The following is a 7,993-nucleotide window of genomic DNA, read 5'->3' on the forward strand; positions in this document are numbered from 1 at the left end:
AGACGAAGTTGATGAAGCGCCAACCAGGCTTGCCAAGCCCAGGGACACGTCATGGATGAAGGCATGCATTGATGTTTGCCAGTACCGGGCATGCGTAGATGAGGGACCTACACGAGCTGTACGCCATGCCGAGGAGTCGGAGGGGCTAGCAGAGAAGAAGACTTGACGACGGTTATGGCGCTAATCGGCGTGGGGGCTGATGTCACCAACGGTGGTCGGAGTAGACGAAGTGGTCGGGGTAGATGACAGCGACGCTGGCGACGGGCTAGTGCTTGGACGAAGACGAAGGGGGTGGACGGGCGACGACGGCGGCTACGGAGGTAGCGGTGGCTGCAACCGAAGAAGAGCGGTGGCGGTGGCCTGATGGCGACGGCGGCGGCTAGGTTAGTAGCGCGGCGGCGGTGCTCGAAGTAGGCGAGGAACCCGATAACGTGACGAAGACCGGTAAGGACGGTGGCGTTCCTGCGCCAAGAGAGGCGTCGCGACGCATACCATGAGAGGTCAACGCGCTGGGACGGCCGTGGACCGCGGGCCGCGGCGCTACGGCCCGAAGAGGTGACGCAACGACGGCGGGCAGGTCGAGGCGACGACGGAAGATCTCAGGGCGGTTGCGGGGACCACGGGCCGTGGCGCTACAGCCTGAGGCGGCAACACAGCGGTGGAGCGCGGGTCGGTGCAACTGCAGGGACGGTCTCAGGGCGGCAGCGGGGACTGCGTATCGCGGTACTACGGCCCGAAGGGGTGACGCAGGGGCGACGCGCGAGTCGATGCAGCCGCAAGAAGAACCGCCGTTATTACAGCGCCTCGCCGAGGGCGTTTTCGTCTTTTCACATGTTGGCCCATGACGCGTTGATCCCTGGTTGGCCCGTCAATGGATGAGACGAGGGAGGGCGTCTGCCTCGCCTCTTCGTCCTCCCAGTCGCCCCCACCATCCCCGCACTCACCGCTGCCGCCACCCTTCACCCCCCGTGGTCCGCCTCCTCCCCTCCCCTCCCCTCCTGTCGCCCGAATCACATGCCTGCTGGTCGGGCCGCGGTGGCCGGATTCGAAGACGGCCGGGCGGCGATCACTCCCGTGAGGCCCGGCGGCGAGCAGCGCGCGCCGAGGGGTGGAAGGGCGCTCTGGATCCGGCGCGATGGTGGCCATGGCCGAGCTCGAGCCCAGACATGTGGGTGCGTTAGTGAGCGCGGCGGCGGTCGGGGCCGAGCTCTGAGCACGGCGGCGGCCATGGCCTAACTACCAGCACGCCGTCGACGGCCAACCGGGCCGCCGCACGCAGGAAGGAAGAGCAGCAGTAGCCGGGACGAGGGCGGGGATGGAGAACGCGGCGTCCATCTCGCGGAGCCTCTGGCCATCCCTCACCCTGATGCCTCCGTCCTTCCTCCTCCCCATCGGGGCCAGGCAGAGGAGGAGGAGCGCCGGCCACGGGCACGACGAGGAGGCGGCCGGCATCACCGTGCGCCGCCTGGCCAAGGTCTTCTCCTGCTGCTCTGGGTCACGCGCCGCCTCTGCTGCTGACAGGAGGGGGCCGCGGCAGCCGCCATGCATCCCGATGACCAGGAGCTCTCCTGCGTGGTTCCCTCGATGGAGGGATGCTTCCTCCGTCCACTGCTTGCTCTGTGCTGACGCCATCAGTAGCGGCGGCGGTTGGGCTGATGCGGACTCTGCGCCACCACCGAAGGCTTCGCCACGGACCGCATCATCTCCGACCATGGCGAAAAGGCGCCCAGCGTCGGCTACAGCGGCACACTCTTCGGCCCTGACCTAGGTGCATGAGCTCACCGCCGTCTGCCTCGAGGCCGTGTTTCCCTCTCCCTCGAGTTCACCGCGTGTGTGACGGATTCCCTTAGCCGTGTTGCAGTCACCGGGATGCTCATCGCGCTCGTTGGATTCGGGCTCTACAAGTTTCGATTCCCAAGTGTAAGACTTTTTATGTTGTGCATACACAAATTTGCACTTCTGAATTCTATCTGGCTGTAGTTGACAGCAGTGGGCATAACAATAGCATAACAGTATGGATATGCTATGTAGGTCGTGAAATGTATCAAAATCGGTCTTCTAGAGATCATACTGCTGGTAGCTCTTTCCCAGGTACATGCATCATCAGTCCTACCTAGCTGTTGTGTGACCTTTACTTACAATTTCTGAAGCTTAAGATCATTTTTTCCTGCAGTACATACCTCATCTAGTGCCTTTGCTGGGCACTGCCTTTGAGGGGTTCGCCATCATAATGTCTGTCGCTGTCGTGTGGCTTTACGCGTTCTTCCTGACGGTTGGCGGGGCGTATAGGAATGCTGCTCCACCTGACCATCCCAATACCGCAGGAGATTAGGATAAATTGTTTGATTCTCAGATCTACCTGACCATCCCAATTATTTGCAGTGCTTGAGTTTTATGAAAACTTTTCTTTGCAGTGTGTATGTGTTGCGAGCAGTGATCGGTACAGCCAATGCATCGCTACTGGAGTACTGGCCCTTTTGGTGTGAGTATGGCTGGATTATTTGCTTCTTTCATGATGAAGAAATGGCCATAGCCATGGGAGTTTCCTCTTGGCGATGATAGCCGGTGAGGTTTCTTCACCTACACTCTATTGACAGATATTGATTATGCATGTGTGGATATGAAATAGATGACCTGCTATGATTTTACTTCCTGTTTTTTCCTTTGCTTTTCTGTTGTCACGCCAATACGTCAAGGTGTTCATGTGAACAGCTCCCATGATGTGGGTAAAAGGGCAGTTTAATTGAATCATGCTTGGTTAAAAGAAGTTAAGAATCTGCATCCCTAACTCTCCATCGATGATCAAGAAACCCGTTTTTTGATGAATTTTTATTCACTTGCATGTGTTCCGGCATTATTATTATGAACCTGTGACCAATATCTTTTTATGCTACTGTAGTGAGCATCATGCTAACTATTATGATGCTGTACTGAAGTGCTAATCATGTGAGTGAATATATATTAGTTAGTTTAAGCATCAATGAGTATCATTTACCCCATAAATCTGCACATAATTTTCTGTGCTATTTGGTAGGTTTTTCTAATTGTATGTCATTTGATCCCAATATGACCTCTTACTTAGGTTGGTGTTGTACGGCTTGGTTGAGCTCAAGGTTAACGAAGACGGCAATTGTCAGGTCTATTTACATGATTTGATTTTCTGTTTACTTTTTGAGAGTACCATGTCTGGTATCCAGTACAAGCCTACTCGGCAATTACTTGCCTCTTACCAAATCTCCATTTTAAATAGTTTCAAGCATCATCTGTTCAATTTTACCGAACACCTGAACACCATAGATTTGTATGGCTACTTTTACCAGGTTCCTTCTTACAGTGATTTTAATTGCTAGATATATACATCTAGGAGAGCTGGTTGTATCTCTTTTTTCTATTGTTATTGGAGAAGATGAAAAAAAAATCCTGGCCAGATTCCTTTGTTCTCACATTAGCTTGCAAATAGAGTCATGGACTGGATAATAAAGATTTCTCCTATTACAGTGTAAAATATATGATTTATTTTTTACTTTGCACTATTTTACATAAGTGTGTTGTTGATGCCCTTTTTATTTGGCTTTGCAGCTATTTTGTGTTTCTGGTTCTATATATATACTGGTTGGGTGTTGACAAACAATTCATCCATGCCTTCTTTTTCTATGGGTGTATGCTCAGCTCTTGATATTGAACCTTTTGATATATTATGGATTGTACAAGTGGATGCATTGGTTTGAGCGGGTAGCCGGTTTAGGTAGCTGAGAGCACTAACATACCTTCAAATTGGAAAATGTAATTTTGTTTCGTACGCAATGATCTATTATTTTCATTGTTTCAATCGTGTGACTCTACATATGTATCCTCACAATTAGTGGAGCCTAAAAGAATATAGCGGTCGCTCGATCTGAGTTGCTCTATCTGATTGTATTTTAGTAAGACGCTGCAATTTTATAGACCATGTAAATTGATTGCTTGAGGAATGTGAGATTGTGCCCTTAATTTGTACATCCATGTTCTTGGACAGTTTCCAGATTTTGGTTTTTCATGCATGTGTTTTCGATTTTTCTAAAGCAAGATATATGTTTCTGCAGGTTTCTCCTTGTCATTGATAGCATCGGTTAACATAGGGGCAGCGGTCGCGGTCGCCCGAGGAGCACAGCCACACAGGGCTGGTCCTGCCGCCGCCAAAGAAGAGTGGAGGAGGTCGATACAGGGTCGAGGAGGGGCACGGGCGAGGTTCATGCCGCACGGGGGCACGCGGCTCCAGCGAGAGAAGGCTTCTCCTGTTCCCGTGCCGCCAGGCACCCCTCACTGCCGCCCTACTTGTCCTCCGGTGAGCCCTTATCCTCTCTTTTTCCTCCCCCAGCTCTCTTCTCGTACTAACTTCCCCTCCTCCTCTGATCTGTCTATTTTTAGTGTTCCTTTATGCTCATTTTTAGTTTCTCTCTTTTTGTTTTAATTTGTTGTATGGGATCAATGGATACTTCTTAGCAAATGGTCAATTGATTATTTTCTTATGACATACTCTCTCTGTCCCGAATTACTTGTCACAAGAATGAATGCATCTAGATGTATATTAGTTCTAGGTACATTCATTTCTATGTGTTTTTGCGACAAGTAATTTCAGACGGAGGGAGTACTATTTTTTACATGGAACTAAAAAGAACATTGGTTTTCTGAGAAAATAAGATTAGTGAAGTCATATATTTTGTTTAAATCAAGTAAGGTAGCATACATGTAGCTTTACTTGCTATTTTTGCATCATGGATGCTGAAACCTGATGCCATGTACATCAGTGTAAGTGTGTTGCCATGGCAAGCAGATGATGTGTGTCATGATGAGAGCAACGCAAGTAATGGTTGCGTTAGTGTTGCATATATATCACTGATTGTGTGTATCTACTGCTCGGTTGATTGAATAATTAGTGGCTCACTAATTATACAAACCTGGATGCTAGAATGAATTTGTGGCTCCCTAATTAAATAAACCTGGATGCTAGAATGAATTTGTGGCTCCCTAATTAAACAACCCAGGATGAATCTATCTACAATGGAGCTAATTAAACAAACTAGGATAATAAAATTAATTAGTGGTTCACTACTTAAACAAGCCAGGAGGCTAAAACTTGCTATAATGGATTCTTGAATTGCTAACTTATATATGGCTCATGTCAATTGAGGATTGCAGATATTCAAGCAGGTCGTTGGTGCTCTGTTGGTTGATGGAGTTTGCTTATCTGCCGGCAGACCGCACCGGAGGCCGCCGCCATATAGGGGCTGATGAGGACATCGTGATGAGGTGAGCCTCCTTCTGCCAGTGCGGCTCCCCTTCGTGGTGCCGATTCGTCTTAGCCTCTCTCTCTCTCTCATTGATGCTCCTTCCATCTCCTGTCATGCAGGTTGCCGCTTTGGGCATAGCAGAGGGGATCCGGCCGGCACGTTGCGCCTCCCATAAACATGCCTAATTTTATATTCAGAGGTAGCATTGATCTACTTGCCCCCTTCAAAAGGCCATATGTGTTGCTTTGTTTTATTTCTCTTTCATACCCAGTTATTTAGAAATTCTCTGCTAACCTCCTGGCACTTAAATACGATTAGGTATAATGTGAAGCATTTGCTTGACAGAGGTACCTATTGCTGGATCATTTATGTTGCTATATGTTGCAGGAATGTATCCATGAACTTGGAAACCTGTGAACTCTTTGATACGCCTTTTATGTGTTGCTTTTGGTCTTGATAGAGGTACTTGTGCCTCTTACATGCTCTTGTGTGCAATTTTTCAATTCTAAAATAGTACATTCAATTGAAGGCTAGAGAAGATTTAGTGGTTATATCATGAGTCACTACAAGCTCCTATTTATTGAAACATTTTCCCAGTTGTTTCACTACAAGCGCCTATTTATTGAATCATTTTCTTCAAACTTGCACCAGTAAATTATTGTAGCTCTTCGCGTTGTCTAATCAATATGTTCGTTTTGAATGCTTCGGTGAAACCTAAGCAGTAAACTCATGGCCACACTCTCTCAAATGGTGAAACCACTTCTTATGTAACCACCACTCTTGTTATCGAGGTTCCAAATGGTTTTGCCTATATTTTTTTATGTTGGTACTTCTTATGTCAAGGTAATAGATTGCGACCTCCATTTTGGTTCGGGTTAGGCTTTAATATTTTTGAGTCAATTATAGGTGTCGATTACATTGGTAAGATAGAAGCCAATTATGAAGTGTTTCTGTTTAGATATGTAGATTTAGTCTTTCTGTTTGTGTATAAGATAATTGCTTTATCTATTTAGTCGATCCTTGTTGTTTTTGAAAATAGATAGTGTCCATGATGGAGTTGAAGTTACTGTGATAATTTGTTCAGCAACTTAGCTAATCCTTACTATTCAGTAAAAAAAGTTGGTCCTTTTGATTCCTGGTACCAATTTGTTTGTCCTGTAGAGTGAGTACATGAAGGAAAATACTTACCGAAACCTTTGTTTTGCTGGCATGTGATAATTTTTCTTGAAAGACCTGTGATATTTATCTGTTGATGCATGTGGCTTATGTTGTTTACTTGTCAATAACCTCTATGGAGTATTTAGGCAATATGTTGCTTATAAGAATGCAATCAAATTATTAATTTGCTCCATTCTAGGGAGGATGAAATTTGATTATTAACTTATTTCATTTCAGGGAGATACATTGACAGGAAGTTCTCACTTGCTAGAATTGTTTCTATCAGGGGCAGAATTATTGTTGAAACATGCACTATGTGAAGATGAATAGGAACCTTTCATAATTATTCCCAAACATGCCACTGTGTCATCATTGGCCAGTGCAGGTATTGCTCTCTAGCTGATATATTGTTTAATTCTTCTTGGTCTCAATTATGTTGGCCCTCCTTAAGATTGCTTGGGAATGTGAGGCTTTAAAGTTTCAACCCTGTGCAAGGCTCCAAAGCTGTACCAGTTTTCCACTTGCTTTCAAATGAATTTGTCATTGAAGAAATCATGAATTCTTTTGTTTTCTTTTGAACCTACACTTAACCTTTCACGGGAAGATAGTGTGTCATTTCCCCATTAGGGTTGGAGTACTTGATGTATGTGTTGTATTAGTGACGTGGTCGTGACAAGCAACCATAAATATTGTTTTTGATTTCCTTGGATGAAGACACTTTTATGTGACAACCATATGTTTACATAGTAGGGTTTTGGAAACTGGTGGTTACTTTTGTTTATTGACTAACAATTACTGTGATTCCAGGACCTCTTAGATTATACAAGTCCCTATTTGTTTGGATTCATGAACCATGGGACTTGACTTTCATTCGATGCCACTAGCTCCTGTGATGCACCGTGTAAACTACCGTGTGATCTCCCTCTTCTTTTGTGAATGCGTCCCCTTTGTCACATCTATCCATCCTTTTGTACTTGATATGTACCGTGTATGAACAATTGTATCCTTTAATTTACCCTGTATATGAACATTGCATCCTCAAATGTGTTGTGTTGTCATTCTGTTGGCTATTGAGATGTGTTGTACTACAGTTTTGTTTTCCATCTATGATGTCTTGCTCCTATTACATGTGAATGTTTCTTCTTTCCTTTATTCTGTTATATCCTGATAAACCCTAGCTTTCTACTAACTCGACCATTACTTGCTTCGCCACATCGTTGGGACCGGCACCCTCGCGCCAAGGCGTGATGCCGATCTAGTGTTAGAAGGGAGAGAGAGGGATTGGTGCGAATACGATGGATGTATTATTGAGCCTCAAGGGCAAGTATATATTGAATACAAGACTTGAAGGGCAAGACACCTCCTAGAGATAAGATGGAAATAACTCTATCTAATCCCGGGCAATTTCTATTACCAAATATATCTCTAACTATCATGTATTGAAAAATGTTTGTCATTTTTAATAGTGCAATTCAAAATACTAGTTAATTGCACGTGCGTTACTAGGGGGCATGGTCAGACATCAATCGTTAGGATCCTCATTCACATCAAGCGGCATCATCGAC

General features: G+C 45.9%; 1 long non-coding RNA gene across 2 annotated transcripts; it reads left to right on the top strand.

Annotated features, from left to right (window-relative positions):
* Window positions 1-841: 841 nt before the first annotated feature.
* LOC119365855 lies at window positions 842-7,482 on the top strand. 2 transcript variants are annotated; one of them, XR_005175790.1, is made up of 10 exons: window positions 842-1,920; window positions 2,032-2,091; window positions 2,174-2,565; window positions 3,083-3,137; window positions 4,083-4,324; window positions 5,179-5,289; window positions 5,390-5,469; window positions 5,658-5,732; window positions 6,666-6,813; window positions 7,236-7,482. It is a non-coding gene; the product is annotated as an uncharacterized LOC119365855 (long non-coding RNA). The 2 variants fall into 2 exon arrangements; XR_005175791.1 differs by lacking the exon at window positions 5,658-5,732.
* Window positions 7,483-7,993: the final 511 nt, after the last annotated feature.

The sequence above is a fragment of the Triticum dicoccoides genome, chromosome 2B (genome assembly GCF_002162155.2).
Source record: "Triticum dicoccoides isolate Atlit2015 ecotype Zavitan chromosome 2B, WEW_v2.0, whole genome shotgun sequence".
NCBI classification, from domain to species: domain Eukaryota; kingdom Viridiplantae; phylum Streptophyta; class Magnoliopsida; order Poales; family Poaceae; genus Triticum; species Triticum dicoccoides.